This window comes from Coregonus lavaretus (genome assembly GCF_964263955.1).
Source record: "Coregonus lavaretus genome assembly, chromosome: 5".
NCBI lineage: Eukaryota > Metazoa > Chordata > Actinopteri > Salmoniformes > Salmonidae > Coregonus > Coregonus lavaretus.
This window is the reverse complement of record NC_139992.1, coordinates 52,020,730-52,038,961: the sequence shown is the minus strand read 5'-3', so window position 1 is coordinate 52,038,961 and position 18,232 is coordinate 52,020,730.

The following is an 18,232-nucleotide window of genomic DNA, read 5'->3' as shown; positions in this document are numbered from 1 at the left end:
CTGTGAAACTTGGGGAATAGTTATCAGATTAGCAAATCTTGTCATGATCACATGGTTGGTATTGGTGAGCACATCAGCGGTGGAGCTCGAAGGATTGCTCTCTGTCTCATAGAAATAGATGACTATATACAGCTAAACACTGCAACTAACTAGTTAGTTGTTTTGTCTTGTTTCTACCAATGTAATTAATATGGAAACGGCCAAGCTGCTTGCTATAGCTAGCTATCTAGTTAGTCTGTCAGGCAAGAAAAGTTGTGTGTAGCAGTAAATTTGGGCTGCGCTCAGGAAGCGTCAACCTCAGCTGTCACTTTCACTAGCTAGCCATACAGTCAACCAGCTAACTAGCCACCGAAATGAAGGTTAGAGTAATTCATGTTTCTGTAGGTTATGGTTTGTCATGTTTGCTTGGTGCAGATATTCATAGGCTATACATTGCCTCATTTTCCTATTATTTGACAGCTTAGCTGTCGTGTTAGGGTAGATGCCTACGCAGTGGAGCTCATATGATATTGAGTTGGATATTTGTTTACATAGCCAGTGAAGAAGTTGCTTGTTTTATCCTGTTTCTACCGATTCAATTCTTTTGGAAACTGTCCCATATTCGTAACTAATCAGCTAACACTGGCGAACTCTGTAGTTAGTAGAGAGAGAGAGAGAGAGAGAGAGAGAGAGAGAGGATGGGAGCTGTATAACTGTATCACACAATTTATTATGGAAACCCCTAAGAGGTGATTATTAGGAAGAGAGTATGTGTATGGTTGAGAAAAATAAAGAGATGAAGGAAGAGAGAGACAGTGTGAGAGGGAGAAAGAGAGATTATGTTCCTGACCACAAATGTATCCTATTTGTTGCTCCTCTCTCTCTGTTCCTATAATCCTCTAGGTCAATGAAAGCGAGAGAAGTGATGTGGAGAGTCAGGGCTCAGCAGCAAAAGGCAGGGAGGAAGAGGAGTTAGAGATGATTGGAGGGATAGAGATGTGGAGGGAGAGAGGAAGAGGAGAGTGAAGAGGAGTGAGAGGAGAGTGGAGGGAGAGAGGAAGAGGAGAGTGAAGAGGAAGGACAGGAGAGTGGAGGGAGAGGAAAAGGAGGAGGAAGAGGGAGAGGAGGAAGCAGAGGAGGAGAAAGAGGGAGGGGAAGAGGGAGAGCACACCTGAGAGGGGAGCCTACGTTTCCATGGAGTGTGTCTGCCCCAAGTCCCACCATTCACCCTTGTACCACACAGCCTGGGCCTAAAGTGACAGTGGCAGGGGTTTTGGAGTTGTTTTTAAAAGCGGTAGGAATTTCTGTTCCAGAGTTTGTCATGGATTACAATAAGAAATGGGCGGGGTTGACCATCTTGACCCTGCAAAGGCTCCTTCCCAGAAATCGCAGGCGCGGGTCCCTGAAGGCATTCAGAATGCAGCTTGTGCATTCACTTTGTGATATGTCTACAGTTGTAGGAAGAGGGTAGCCAAGAGTGTGGCACCAGGGTGTGTGAACCTAGTTGTAACTCATTTGAAAGCATGTGAAGTTGAAGGGTGCAAGAGTGGGTGTGTGGTGTGCATCCGGAGTGTGTAGAAACCTCCTTTGGGTGCTCTACGTGTTCTGTGCCACTTTGCAGGATGGGGCTGTGCCTCCAGAAGTTCTATGACATGTTGTATGCTAAATGATAGTGTGAAATATTAATTTGTCCTACAAATATTGTAAGGAAATTGTGTACTTTTTCAAATTGTCTCTGAACAGTTGTGTTTTGTATCTTCTCTTTATATGTTTCTATTTAATACATTCACTGAATTGTTGTCAAAGTAGGCTACTATTTCTACATTTTGTGTCAGGCCTGGTCTGTACTAAATCTTATTGAGAGAGGTTATCTACATTTTGAAGTAGTCTCTGAATAGTTTGCATTTTTATATTGTTACAGAAGTAAGAATCACTGTCAAATAGCCTACTTTGTGTGGGTTTTGAAATACTTTCTGAATATTGTACTCTGGTCACATTATGGATAATAAAAAATGTAAATATTTGTTGTAAGTATAATGTATTGTACATTTTGAGTGAGTAATTTAGTCAAATTTACTACAATAAATACTCTAGGTTTTTTTGTTGTGTTGAGTGTTAATCGTTGTTGATAGTGAGCGTCTTTACAGAATGGAAGACAAAACTGTAATCTATACTCAGGGAGAAAAATTTGTAGATTAATGCGCAGAGCGCGGCAGGTCTTTATTTCGCCTTCGCAAAAGGCAGGAATCGTGGTCACAGGCAGGCAATGGTCATACACAGGTAGGCAAACAGGCAGGATAATCAAAAACTAGGACTGAAGGCTATAACGGGTTCTCACAAACGAGCTAGGAAAAGGCTTAGTAGAGTCAAAATGAACAATACCTCACAAGGCACAAGAATGAACTGAACTAAATAAGGAGCTAATGAGACCAGGTGAGTAACAAACATAGGTGAAATCAATGAACAAAAATGAGAGGGCTACATTCAAGAACACAAAGAAACAGGGCTACATTCAAGAACACAAGGTTGACTAAGAAAATAAATACAGAACCTTACAAAAATTATTGTGTTATTCCTATTGACGTGAATGAGGTGTCATGTTAAAGAAGAGGTTGTGCTCTTTAAAACTAAGTTAACTTTGTTAACTTTGTTTTTGAGCTATGTCTGTTTGAAATGTGTGCGAACATTAGATTTTTCTCAGTAATCCATAGCAGCATTCTAGAATTCTATTGGGGTCTGAAGGGTTCATTACCCATTCTGACACTGACTGTAACTCCTTGCGAAGAGTCTCAGTGAGCTCACTGGCTGTAGGTGCAATTTGTAGAGTGTGCAATAATGAGCATGCATAGTCATTTGAGCTTCTTGTAAGAAAAGTGGCAAATCATTTGTTTAAATAGAGAAGAGTAACGGCCCAAGGAAACTGCCCTGAGGGATACTGCACTGTACATACAGTATCTGATGTTAGAGAAGCTTCCATTGAAGAACACTCGCTGGGTTCAATTGCATGCACAGGCTTTCTCGTTCCCATTGTGGTAATACGAGAAACAAGAAAAGCAATCGCATGCTAGCACACGGAAATGTATCACTAGAGTCCAACAAAATGGAATATAACGTTGCGGATAAAGTTTGGAATGACACAATTTCATGTGTACAGACCTGCATCACTCGACTGAGAGCGTTGCCATTTCTAAAAGGACGTATTTGGGTGTTTTTGCAGCCTTTGTTCATGTGCAGGTTGGATTGAAAGAGGGAGATTGATAGATGGATAGATACGAGGGCATGGAAGGAGTGGAAGATTGGCAGGAAAAGAAGGATGGAGGGATAGATGAAAGGATGAGGCTGGATGGAGAGAAGAGCAGGAAGAAAAGAAAGAAAGAGGAAAGAGATTGATAGAAGGATGGATAGGGGTGCATGGAGAGATGTAAAGGGATGTTTAGAGGGAGGTGACAGATTGAGGGAGAGGGGATAGACGGAGGGAAGGAAGGGAGGAGAGGGATGATGCTCTCTTTGAGTTGTGTTAATTGTAATGGGTTATAATTACAGGCCTTTATTGCTATATGGGCTGCTTGGATAAATGTAGCCTACAGTAGGCTTTACAACAAGAGGGCTTTTCAGCGCTAGCCTACCAGTGTGGGCCATTGTTAACACTTCAAATACATGGAGACGGTGATATTTATGAGTAATGACAACATCTAATGATTAGATATTTACATTAAGATGAATAAGTGACAAGATAGTGCAATGAATCTGACTGTTGCATGTTCAATGTATCAATGTTGTGATTGTATTTGTCCCTATGCAAATACATTATTGGGTGAAAATATGTATCCATAACTGAGTTCACGACCGAATATCACCCGGTCTTCCAATACCTAAATAAGATAATGTAGCACTTAACACCTAAACCTTATGAATGCATATTCCATAAAGGCGCCATAATTTATTCCAGCGATAATACTGGTGGTAAATTGTATGATCTGAGGGACTCCATAGTTAACAATGCCTGACGGTCCTCTCTATAGGGCCGTAAAGCAGCTGTGGCCGCGATGACGGCTGGTGATCTCACCAAAATGACATCTTTAAGATGCCAGGGAGTGGGGACCAGACTTAGCCTCAAACACACACATACTGTCGCACACACACACACACACACGCACGCACTCGCACACACACACTCACAAGGAACCCCTGGCAGGTGGTTAAAGTGAGTCAGAGAGAGAATGAGGGAGGAGATGGAGACAAGATTTGAATGAGATGTTAGGAGGGGTGGGGGTGGAGGAAGGGGGGATGGAGGATGAGAGGTTGTGGGAGGTGGGATGGGATGGGATGGGATGGAGGGGGGAAGGTGGAAGGACTTGGGGGAGGTGGGGAATGGAGAGGGTGGGTGGTAGGTGGAAGTACTAGAGGGAGGAGGAGAGTTGGACGGGGAAGGTTGAAGGAGATAGATGGGTTGGAAAGAGATGGGTTAGAGTGGTTGCAGGCAGGGGCTGGGGGAAGGTGGAATGGGATGGTTGTGGAACAGAGCCAGGTCTCCCAGCCCTCCTCCTGCCTCCCAAGCAGAGTTTATGAAAGACCACAGCCACGAGGGCCCCTCCTGAGGCCACTCAGACTGGGCAAGACTCCTGCACAACGCCCTGAGAGAAAGGGAGACGGATGAGGCGAAGGGCTGACTGTAAGTGGAAAAGGGGGGTTAAGAGAAGGAGAGAGAAGGCAGTGGGGGAAGCATAGGGGGAGTGACAGACAGACAGAGAGAGAGAGAGAGAGAGAGAGAGAGAGAGAGAGAGAGAGAGAGAGAGAGAGAGAGAGAGAGAGAGAGAGAGAGAGAGAGAGAGAGAGCAGAACTCAGAGACCAACAGCACCAAGAGAAAGGGAACAGAGGTAACAGATGGAACATCTATGGTTGAGGTACTTGACAGGGAGCCAATGACATTTCCTCCTCTGAACGATATTTCTCTGACACTCTTCTGTGGCAATGTGTGTCACTGATGGACAGTCAAGGTTTTCAATTAAATCAAATTAATCAGGTGCAGTCATGTGTATGGTCTGTTATGTTTTTTTTTTTTTTTTTTTTTTTTTTTTTAAGGAGACGAAGTGGGAAATCCAAACCTATCTGTATGGCTAAACATTTAGGGCTCGATTCAATCCGTAGTGGTGAAGATGATCTGCGTTGTAGCGCGGTGGCCATTTTATTAATTGTTCAGCAGTCTTATGGCTTGGGGGTAGAAGCTGTTAAGGAGCGTTTTGGACCTAGACTTGGCACTCCGGTACCGCTTGCCGTGCGGTAGTAGAGAAAACAGTCTATGACTTGGGTGACTGGAGTCTTTGAAAATGTTTGGGCCTTCCTCTGACATGCCTAGTATATAGGTCCTGGATTGCAGGAAGCTTGGCCCCAGTGATGTACTGGGCCGTATGCACTACCCTCTGTAGCGCCTTACTGTCGGATGCCGAGCAGTTGCCATACCAGGCGTTGACGCAACCGGTCAGGATGATCTCAATGGTGCAGCTGTGGAACTTTTTGAGCATCTGGGGACCCATAACAAATATTTTCAGTCTCCTGAGGGGGAAAAGGCATTGATGTGCCCTCTTCACGACTTTCTTGGTGTGTTTGGACCATGATAGTTTGTTGGTGATGTGGACACCAAGGAACTTGAAACTCTCGACCCGCTCCACTACAGCCCCGTCGATGTGAATGGGGGTGTGTTCGGCCCTCCTTTTCCTGTAGTCCACGATCATCTCCTTTGTCTTGCTCTCGTTGAGGGAGAGGTTGTTGTCCTGGCACCACACTGCCAGGTCTCTGACCTCCTCCCTATAGGCTGTCTCATCGTTGTCGGTGATCAGGCCTACCACTGATGTGTCATCAGCAAACTTAATGATGGTGTTGGAGTCATGCTTGGCCACACAGTTGTGGTAAACAGGAAGTACAGGAGGGGACTAAACACGCACCCCTGAGGGGCCCCCGTGTTGAGGATCAGCTTGGCAGATGTGTTGTTACCTACCCTTACCACCTGGGGGCGGCCCGTCAGGAAGTCCAGGATCCAGTTGCAGAGGGAGGCGTTTAGTCCCAGGGTCCTTAGCTTAGTGATGAGCTTTGTGGGCACTATGGTGTTGAACGCTGAGCTGTAGTCAATGAACAGCATTCTCACATAGGTGTTCCCTTTGTCCAGGTGGGAAAGGGCAGAGTGGAGTGCGATTGAGATTGTCTAATCTGTGGATCTGTTGGGGCGGTATGCGAATTGGTGTGGGTCTAGGGTCTCCAGGATGATGGTGTTGATGTGAGCCATGACCAGCCTTTCAAAGCACTTCATGGCTATCGACGTGAGTGCTATGGGGCGGTAGTCATTTAGGCAGGTTACCTTCGCTTTCTTGGGCACAGGGACTATGGTGGTCTGCTTGAAACATGTAGATATAACAGACTCGGTCAGGGAGAGGTTCAAAATGTCAGTGAAGACACTTGGCTGTTGGTCCGCGCATGCTCTGAGTACACGTCCTGGTAATCCGTCTGGCCCCGCGGCCTTGTGAATATTATCCTGTTTAAAGGTCTTTCTCATATCGGTTACAGAGAGCGTGACCAAACAGTCGTCCGGAACAGCTGGTACTCTCATTTATGCTTCAATGTTGCTTGCCTTGAAGCGAGCATAAAAGGTATTTAGCCCGTCTGGTAGGCTCGCGTCACTGGGCAACTCGCGGCTGGGTTTCCCTTTGTAGTTCGTAATAGATTGCAAGCCCTGCCACATCCGACGAGAATCAGAGCCGGTGTGGTAGGATTCAATCTTAGTCCTGTATTGACGCTTGCCTGTTTGATGGTTCGTCCGAGGGCATAGCGGGATTTCTTATAAGCGTCCAGATTAGTGTCCCGCTCCTTGAAAGCGGCAGCTCTTTAGCTGGGTGCGGTTGTTTCCTGTAATCCATGGCGTCTGGTTGGGTATGTACTGTACGTACAGTCACTGTGGGGACGATGTCGTCGATGTCACGCCTGCTCCCGCTCCCCCTCCCTGGCCCTCCAGAGTGCCAGGCTGCCCATCATTATGCACACCTGTCACCATCATTACGCGCATCAGCACTTCATTGGACTCACCAAGACCTCATCACTCTTTAATTACCTTATATCTGTCTGTTCCTCAGTTTGATCCCCGTGTCTGCATTGATGTTGTTTTGTTTCTTCCGTCCAGACGCTGTTCTTGCTTTGTTTAATGTCTATTATTATTAAATCCTCACCCTGTACTTGCTTCCTTTCTCCCAGTGTCCGTCGTTACAGAATGCAGACACCACAATTGGAAGCATCAGGGAGTTTTTTATGTCTTTTTGGTGGTGACGTCGGGTCCGGGTGCCGCTGCCGAAGCAACCGGGGATGCCTCAGCTGGCTCGTCAGGCTCCCACGCCTCAGCCGGCTCGTCAGGCTCCCACGCCTCAGCCGGCTCGTCAGGCTCCCACGCCTCAGCTGGCTCGTCAGGCTTCCACGCCTCGGGCCGGCACGAGAGGCTCTCAAGCCTCGGTTGACTCGGCAGGCTCGCCCTGGTGGGACGCCAGGTGGCTGTCCATCATTACTGTCACGCATGCTCCCGCTCCCCCTCCCTAGCGCTCGAGGGCGCCAGGCTGCCCATCATTACGCACACCTGTCACCATTGTTACGTGTATCAGCGCTTCATTGGACTCATCACTATTTAATTACCTCCCCTATATCTGTCTGTTCCTCAGTTTGTTCCCCGTGTCTGCATTGATGTTGTTTTGTTTCTTCCGTCCAGACGCTGTTCTTGCTTTGTTTCATGTCTATTTATTATTAAATCCTCACCCTGTACTTGCTTCCTGTCTCCCTGTGTACGTCGTTACAGTCGATGCACTTATTGATGATGCCGGTAACTGAGGTGGCATACTCCTCAGTGCCACGGAACATATTCCAGTCTGTGCTAGCAAAACAGTCCTGCAGTTTAGCATCTGCGTCATCTGACGACTTCCGTATTGAGTGAGTCACTGGTACTTCCTGCTTTAGTTTTTGTTTATAAGCAGGAATCAGGAGGATAGAATTATGGTCCGATTTTCCAAATGGAGGGCGAGGGAGAGCTTTGTACATGTCTCTGTGTGTGGAGTAAAAGTGGTCTAGAGTTTTTCTTCCTCTGGTTGCACATGTTATGGATTTATGTTTGCCTGCATTAAAGTCCCCGGCCACTAGGAGCACCGCTTTTGGATGAGCATTTTCTTGTTTGCTTATGGCCTTATACAGCTCATTGAGTGCGGTCTTAGTGCCAGCGTCGGTTTGTGGTGGTAAATAGACGGCTGGTAGATGTGAAGTGTGGTCTACAGCTTATCATGAGGTACTCTACCTCAGGCGAGCAATACATTTACATTTGAGTCATTCAGCAGACACTCTTATCCAGAGCGACTTACAGTTAGTGAGTTTATACATTTTTCATACAATACCTCGAGACTACCTTAATATTAGACATTGCGCACCAGCTGTTATTGACAAATAGACACACACCCCCACCCCTCGTCTTACTAGATGTAGCTGTTCGGTCCTGCCGATGCACGGAAAACCCAGCCAACTGTATATTATCTGTGTCGTCGTTCAGCCACGACTCGGTGAAACATAAGATATTACAGTTTTTAATGTCCCGTTGGTAGGATAATTTAGAACGGAGCTCATCTAGTTTATTCTCCAGTGATTGCACGTTGGCTAATAGAACGGATGGTAGAGGCGGGTTTCCCACTCGCCGACTAATTCTCACGAGGCATCCTGATCTCCGCATCCTGAATTTCCATATTTTCTTCATGTGAATGACGGGATTTTGGCTTTGTCTGGGATTATATCCTTCGCGTCTGACTCATTAAAGAAAAACTCTTCGTCCAGTTCGAGGTGAGTAATCTCTGTTCTGATATCCAGAAGCTCTTTTCGGTCATAAGAGACAGTAGCATCAACATTATGTACAAAATAAGTTACAAACAATGTGAAAAAACACACAAAATAGCACAATTGGTTAGGAGCCCGTCAAACGGCAGCCATCCCCTCCGGCCCCATTCTTCATATGTTGTAGCGTTTACCTTGATTGCAGTCTCAGCAAATGCGGTAACATTGCCTTTAAATGTCAATCGTGCTACAACCCAGATCTTCCGAGCTACGGATTGAATCGAGCCCTTACTCAAACATTTTGCCAAAATTAAAATTAAGATTTAGTATAAAGACAGATACGTTTGAACTGATTGGACTAAAGGAAAGGAAGCATGTATTTGACTCAGCGAAAAGCTGCCTGTTGTGTTGTGAAATACTTAGTGATCTGAGATGTGATGGCACCCTTTTGTGTCTGGCTGAACTTTATATACAGCAGTTCAAGAGCAGACCACTACACAGGGAGGCAAGGGGGCAGTGGTGCTAACACAGCCTGTTACCTGCTGTGCCCAAGTCAGAGAGAGAGAGAGGGTGTAGAGAGGTGGAGCAAAGTAGAGAGAGAGAGAGAGAGAGAGAGAGAGAGAGAGAGAGAGAGAGAGAGAGAGAGAGAGAGAGAGAGAGAGAGAGAGAGAGAAATTGAGAAATAGAGGCAAAGAAACATGAGACAGAGAGAGTGAGATAGGGAAAGAGAGAGAGAAAGATGTGATAAGAAATACCTCAAATTGACTAGACGGCAACATTTCCTAACTGCCTGAGAGCCCTCGTACCGCCGAGTCACTTCCCGTCCTGTCTGCTCCCCCCTCTCTCTCTCCCTCTTCCCTCTCTCCTGCACATTCTGTCTTTCATTCTCTCTCCCACTTTTTCTCTATCTCTCCCCCTCTCTTTTCCTATTTTCCTCCTTAGCTGTAGTCCATTAGATGCTTTACATTACATTCAACTTATTAAGGCCTCATAAAGCACTACATAAATGTGTTACAAAGCATCTTTAACCATATGTTCATGCTTTATAAAGGGTTCATAAATGTGGCATAACTGTGCGACAATCACCAATATCAAATGTGACACAACCCACTTATGTCAATTATGATACAGTATAAACATGTGCTTTATAAAGGTTGACATGTTGTGTTGAAGGAGGGCACAGACTCTAAAGTGAAGTCACGTTAGTCACATTACACCTAATCTCGTTCCCAGACTCTACTGTCCAAATGTGCGGAGGGTCTGATGAAACAACACATCAAACTTGGCATTCATTAGTTAGGGTTAGGTTTATAATAACATTTTAAGAGAAATTGTAGAAATGGGTTTAGCCATATTTATGACTTTGTGGCTGTCCAGCAGTATGTTATTGACACTTTATGTAGTGTCCTGTAATACTTTGTTTGATGTGAGACATCTTCGGTCACTCATAACACATCCAAAAATACTTGCATGACGCTGTACTTACTTTGAAGCACGAGGCAGTTATCTTTGCAAGGAAATGTACTTCCGAAATATGATTAGGCTATAGTTTACCTCATTGCCTAGAATTTTTTGGGGATCACTCATATTTCTCCATCTGAAAATTGTCCCACTCCTAAAAGGTAGGCTATAAAAATAGCTCAAAAGTCTCTCCAACTCTGATCTCTTCAAACTACATCTAGCATATTGGCTGATGTAGCCCAGTAAAACAAATAGCCGAATATAATGGGCCAAGTGAGAATCTCTGGTAATTTAACCTATTTCTGAAGTTATTTTTGCACATTTGATATTGCCTATTGGGTGCAAAATTGCTGGGACCATGGCTGGCAAGTGAGCTGCATCACATATGCCTAGAATAACATTGCGAGGCTGTGGTTGGGTTTAGATTATTTGCACTTATCCAGATGGTGTGACAAAGGCATTTCCTAACAGACCTGCTAACTTTCTTTGTTGTTACTTTTAAGGTTTAACCAACATACAGTACCTCCAGCAGGCAGAGAGGCAATAACCATTCGTCCACCAGCTCAGGGACAAGCTAAACTATTCACAGCCCTGTGTAATGTTCAATGTAATTGCATTGCATTGCTGGACATTTTTAAACTTAATGTACTTAATGTACGGGAGGGGTGTGGTATGAAAAGCTATGGGAGCGGGATGAAGAAATCAGTCCCTTGCAGACCTCTAATTCATAACACATACATAAAGGCTTAATTATGTAAACGCAAATATATTAACACTTAGGGAATTCACTAACAGCTCAAACAAATAAACATTAAAAACATGTTTAAACCATACTTTCCTTTTTTAAATTTTTTTAAAAAGTTATTTAGCAGACGCTCTTATCCAGAGTGACTTACAGGAAGTGAGTGCATACATTTTTTTCATACTGGCCCCCCCCGTGGGAAACGAACCCACAATCCTGGCGTTGCAAGCGCCATGCTCTACCAACTGAGCTACACGGGGCTTATTATTATTATTATTATTATTATTATTATTTATTTTTTTACAATACAAGTACATTAAGTTAAAAAAAGTCCAGCAATGCAATGCAATTACATTGAACATTATACAGGGCTGTGAATAGTGTAGCTTGTCCCTGAGCTGATGGACGAATGGTTATTGCCTCTCTGCCTGCTGGAGGTACTGCATGTTGGTTAAACCTTAAAAGTAACAACAAAGAAAGTTAGCAGGTCTGTTAGGAAGTTCCTTTGTCACACCATCTGGATAAGGGCAAATAATCTAAATTGGGAGATTGGAAGACTCCATTCGATTCATATTATTATATTCCTATTTCATTTACAAATCTCATGGCATTAGTATGAGACGTGATTGTTTCTACGGGGATGTTTGTTTAGCTGAGCCTGCTACCTAGCTAAATTTCTTTAGCTAGCTAGCTAGCTGGCAAATGATGTGAAATCACCTAAATTATTTGAAATAACGATTGAGGTAGATATGTAATATCATTCAACACTTAACTACTACAAACTAATTTAAATTACAATATATAAAGGTTAACTTACTTGTTTTTCAATGTCCAGTGGCACCACAAGTGGACATTTGATTTGCCAACTCATCACTTGTGCTTACTCCGCTATAGAAACACCGCTAACCAAACAACAATGCAGGGCATGCACACTGAATGAATGGACAAACTACACTCAAAAATAAAGGTTGCTTAGATTTTTCCAAAACCTCAAAAGTCTTCCCCTTATGTGGTTTAAGTATTTTGGCGAACACAGAAAAGCTTTTTTTGCTTGTTTTTCTATGAAAAAAAGTGTGAAATAAAGTGCGTGTCATCCTGCAGCACAGCATTTTGGGGAAAGTTGAGGTCAGGTCCAATATTGACTATGCACCCAAGAGGGAAAGAGGTTGGGCCATTCTACATTTTTTTTTGTTGAGCAATATAATATTTACAATTTAGCAGACACTTCTATCCAAAGTGACTTACAGTCATGTGTGCATATATTTTTACGTATGGGTGGTCCCGGGAATTGAACCCACTATCCTGGCATTGCAATGCTCTACCAAGATGCATGACAAGGTTATAAATGCTTTGTGAAGCCTCAATTTAATATGATTTATAAAGCCTTTATTAAGCAGTGCTTATGCCCCCCTTTATAAAGCACAGGTTGTCATATTTGACCTAGTGGGTTATGTCACATTTGACATTGGTGGTTATGTCACACAGTTATGCCTCATTTATGAACCCTTTATAGAGCATGACATATGGTTAAAGATGATTTGTGACATTTCTGAAGGCTTTATGAAGGTTTTATGAAGCATTTATAAGCTGCACGTCATTTAAAGTGGGACCCATTTTTTTGTATTAATGTAATTACTTTAATTAATCTCCGATAGGTCCACTGAGTAATAGGGTGATTATTTAGTTCAAATCCATCACATTTTTTCCCAAAACAATACTAAGAAATGTTGTAGCCTCACACAGTTTTGGTGAGCCTCAACCATGTATTTGTATTTGAATGTATTATGGAGCCCCATTAGCTGCCAACGCAGCAGGTACTCTTCCTGGGGTCCAGCAAAATTAAGGTAAATGTATAATTTTAAAAACATTACAATACATTCACATCTGATTTCACAGCACATTAAGTGTGTGCCATCAGGCCCCTACTCTACTACCATATATCTACAACACAAAATCCATGTGTACATGTGTGTATAGTGCGTATGTTATCGTGTTTGTATGCATGTGTCTGTGCATATGTTTGTTTTGCTTCACAGTCCCTGCTGTTCCATAAGGTGATTTTCTGAATCTAATTTTACTGCTTGCATGAGTTACTTGATGTGGAGTAGAGTTCCATGTAGTCATGACTCTATGTAGTACTGTGCGCCTCCCATAGTCTGTTCTGGACCAGTCTGTTCTAGTGGCATGTCTTGTGGGGTATGCATGGGTGTCTGAGCTGTGTGCCACTAGTTCAAACAAACAGCTCGGTGCGTTCAACATGTCAAAACCTCTCACAAATACAAGTAGTGATAAAGTAAATCTCTCCTCCACTTTGAGCCAGGAGAGATTGACATGCATATTATTAACGTTAGCTCTCTGTGTACATGTAAGGGCCAAACGTGCTGCCCTGTTCTAAGCCAATTGCAATTTTCATAAGTCCCTCTTTGTGGCACCTGACCACACGACTGAACATTAGTCCAGGTGCGACAAAACTATGGCCTGTAGGACCTGCCTTGTTGATAGTGCTGTTAAGAAGGCAGAATAACACTTTATTATGGACAGACTTCTCCCCATCTTAGCTACTGTTGTATCAATATGTTTTGACCATGGCAGTTTACAATCCAGGGTTACTCCAAGCAGTTTAGTCACCTCAATTTGCTAAATTTCCACATGATACATTACACAATTTAGTTGAGGTTTAGGGTTTAGTGAATGATTTGTCCCAAATACAATGCTTTTAGTTTTAGAAATATTTAGGACTAACTTACTCCTTGCAACCCATTCTGAAACTAACTGCAGCTCTTTGTTAAGTATTGCAGTCATTTCAGTCGCTGTAGTAGCTGATGTGTATAGTGTTGAGTCATCCGCATACATAGACACACTGGCTTTACTCAAAGACAGTGGCATGTTGTTAGTAAAGATTGAAAAAAGCAAGGGGCTTAGACAGCTGCCCTGGGGAATTCCTGATTCTACCTGTATTATGTTGGATAGGCTTCCATTAAAGAACACCCTCTGTGTTCTGTTAGACAGGTAACTCTTTATCCACAATATAGCAGGGGGTGTAAAGCCACAACACATACTTTTTTCCAGCAGCAGACTATGATCGATAATGTCAAAAGCCTCACTGAAGTCTAACAAAACAGCCCCCACAATCTTTTTATCATCAATTTCTCTCAGCCAATCATCAGTCATTTGTGTAAGTGCTGTGATGTTGAATGTCCTTCCCTATAAGCGTGCTGAAAGTCTGTTGTCAATTCTTTACTGTAAAATAGCATTGTATCTTGTCAAACACCATTTTTTCCAAAAGTTTACTAAGGGTTGAAAACAGGCTGATTGGTCAGCTATTTGAGCCAGTAAAGGGGGCTTTATTATTCTTAGGTAGGGGAATGACTTTTGCTTCCCTCCAGGCCTGAGGGCACACACTTTCTAGTAGGCTTATTAGGCCCAGCCTTTGGAACTGTGGCTACTATATTGTGATCACTACATCCGATGGTTTTGGATACTGCTTTCAAGCAAATTTCTGCAGCATTAGTAAATATATGAGCAATACGTGTTGATGATTTCATTCCTGTGCTGTTCGTAACTACCCTGGTAGGTTGACTGATAACCTGAACCAGGTTGCAGGCACTAGTTACAGTTTGAAGCTTTCTCTTGAGTGGGCAGCCTGATGAAAGCGAGTCAATATTTAAATCACCCAGAAAATATACCTCTCTGTTGATATCACATACATTATCAAGCATTTCACATATGTTATCCAGATACTGACTGTTAGCACTTGGTGGTCTATAGCAGCTTCCCACCAGAATGGGCTTTTGATGACGCAGATGAACCTGTAGCCATATTACTTAATCAGTATTTAACATGAGATCCTCTCTAAGCTTTAAAGGAATGTGGTTCTGAATATATACGGCCACACCTCCCCCTTTGGCATTTCTGTCTTTTCTATAGATCTTGTAACCATGTATTGCTACCACTGTATCATCAAAGGTATTATGTAAGTACATTTCAGAGATTGTCAGAATATGAATGTCATCTGTTACTAGCAAATTATTGATTTCATGAACCTGGTTTCTTAAGCTACATATGTTAATGTCGGCTATATTTAGCATTTTTCTGGGATGCTTGATTGTTTTTATTGCTTTACTGGGAAGTTTAGCAGAGGTGCTCAGGTTATTTATGTTAGTGCAGGGTGAGCTGCACACAGTGGCCTTCCTGCTCAGTGCTAACAGTATACCTCTTGTTCATAGGCACATGATTACTGCATACAATAGCTGTAGGATCAGCAGAGGCATTCAGGGCAGTAAAAGGGACATAAAGTAGGTTACTTACATTGTGTCTTCCAGCACCCCTGGGATAATGTACATTTGCTGAAGCATTATGACAACTCAGCGACTCAATGGTAGGGATTCAATGAGCTGGGCTTGGGTTATTGATAAGTCATTGTCTCAACACAGCCTTATAATGTAAAGTAAGTATTATATTTGTATTTAGTTGCAGCTGATACTTTGGGATGATTCTTTATATGATGAAACAACTTCAAATCCCAACTAATTTGACTTAATAACATCTTTGAGTGGCTGCGATCAGCCTTTCCGTGGAATTTCTGTCCCCCATACTAAGAGAACAGGCTCCTCAGGTGAATGGTGCTCATTTCATAAAGTTAGATCAAAACTGAATCAATGTCTGCAAGATCACATAATGATAGTATTATACATTACAGAACTGAATATAATAGCATAGTATATACAGCATATATATATATTTTTTTTAAATCATTTTTTTACCTTTATTTAACTAGGCAATTTAGTTAAGAACAAATTCTTATTTACAATGACGGCCTACACTGGCCAAACCTGGACGACGCTGGGCCAATTATGAATTCACACATTGGTTGGTATATGTATTTATGCATGTACATCTGTCTTTGCCCATAGTAATCAAGTACAGTGGGGAAAAAAGTATTTAGTCAGCCACCAATTGTGCAAGTTCTCCCACTTAAAAAGATGAGAGATGATGCCATTTTCATCATAGGTACACGTCAACTATGACAGACAAATTGAGAAAAAAAAATCCTGAAAATCACATTGTAGGATTTTTAATGAATTTATTTACAAATTATGGTGGAAAATAAGTATTTGGTCACCTACAAACAATCAAGATTCCTGGCTCTCACAGACCTGTAACTTCTTCTTTAAGAGGCTCCTCTGTCCTCCACCCGTTACCTGTATTAATGGCACCTGTTTGAACATGTTATCAGTATAAAAGACACCTGTCCTCAACCTCAAACAGTCACACTCCAAACTCCACTATGGCCAAGACCAAAGAGCTGTCAAAGGACACCAGAAAAAAAATTGTAGACCTGCACCAGGCTGGGAAGACTGAATCTGCAATAGGTAAGCAGCTTGGTTTGAAGCATTTCAAGGTCCTGGAGTGGCCTAGCCAGTCTCCAGATCTCAACCCCATAGAAAATCTTTGGAGGGAGTTGAAAGTCTGTGTTGCCCAGCGACAGCCCCAAAACATCACTGCTCTAGAGGAGATCTGCATGGAGGAATGGGCCAAAATACCAGCAACAGTGTGTGAAAACCTTGTGAAGACTTACAGAAAACGTTTGACCTGTGTCATTGCCAACAAAGGGTATATAACAAAGTATTGAGAAACTTTTGTTATTGACCAAATACTTATTTTCCACCATAATTTGCAAATAAATTCATTAAAAATCCTACAATGTGATTTTCTGGAGAAAAAAAATCTCATTTTGTCTGTCATAGTTGACGTGTACCTATGATGAAAATTACAGGCCTCTCTCGTCTTTTTAAGTGGGAGAACTTGCACAATTGGTGGCTGACTAAATACTTTTTCCCCCCACTGTATGTATAGTATCTTATTTTAGTCCATACCACATCAATATTTCTCCCAATGTATATTGAAATACTCTTGAAATTAAAACACAATTCCTGAAAGCTACGTGATTCAACCATTCTTCTACAGATGTTCTATGTTTTGACGATGTCATTTGTTTTCAGTGAGTAAATTGGGGAGGAGGAAGGGCAAAGACCTGCTAATATACAGACAGAGAAAGAAAGAACAATGACAGATAGAGGGGAAAAGAAGAGGAGGAAAAATAAGAGAGATCAGAGCAGAAAGAGTGAGAGAGGAAGGGATAAGAACAAAAAAGTGAGAGATGGAAAAAGAGAAGTGTAATATTTGTGTAATGGAGAATATCAACAGGCAGGAGACGGGAGCACAGGTCAGGGTGTCATTTAGTAACACATCTCACATCTCATGCAATACAACATAGTCTTAGGACCTTGGGGCCCAATTCAGACTTAGGAAATGTACTCCTTTAATATGCACGCCTTTCCTATGCACTTCTCAGTAGTACCTTATGCAGGTGCGTAACGGGCTTTGCTTTGCAGACGTGGTTCCCTTGCACGCGCTGAACACATTTAATTCAACCACTGAAAACTTTCCCACTTGCTGGCCAACAGATATTCTCGTGGAGTGTTCATTGACTACGGTTTTCAGTACATTTAAAGTACATAAATAGGACTTGAGTGTTAGAATGAGTGTCTAATTTAACATGACAAAGACATGAGGCAAATCATTCTCTTGAATTTTCTCGACAGAATATATGGAGAGAACGGTTCAGAATATTAGGGCTCAATGAAGGAAAGCCATGTAAATACACACATATTTGTCTCCTTTACAGCACCAGTTGGTAGATTTTAAAATACTCTGATGTTATACAGTGGGGAGAACAAGTATTTGATACACTGACGATTTTGCAGGTTTTCCTACTTACAAAGCATGTAGAGGTCTGTAATTTTTTATCATAGGTACAATTCAACTGTGAGAGACGGAATCTAAAAGAAAAATCCAGAAAATCACATTGTATGATTTTTAAGTAATTAATTTGCATTTTATTGCATGACATAAGTATTTGATCACCTACCAACCAGTAAGAATTCTGGCTCTCACAGTCCTGTTAGTTTTTCTTTAAGAAGCCCTCCTGTTCTCCACTCATTACCTGTATTAACTGCACCTGTTTGAACTCATTACCTGTATAAAAGACACCTGTCCACACACTCAATCAAACAAACTCCAGCCTCTCCACAATGGCCAAGACCAGAGAGCTGTGTAAGGACATCAGGGATAAAATTGTAGACCCGCACAAGGCTGGGATGGGCTACAGGACAATAGGCAAGCAGCTTGGTGAGAAGGCAACAACT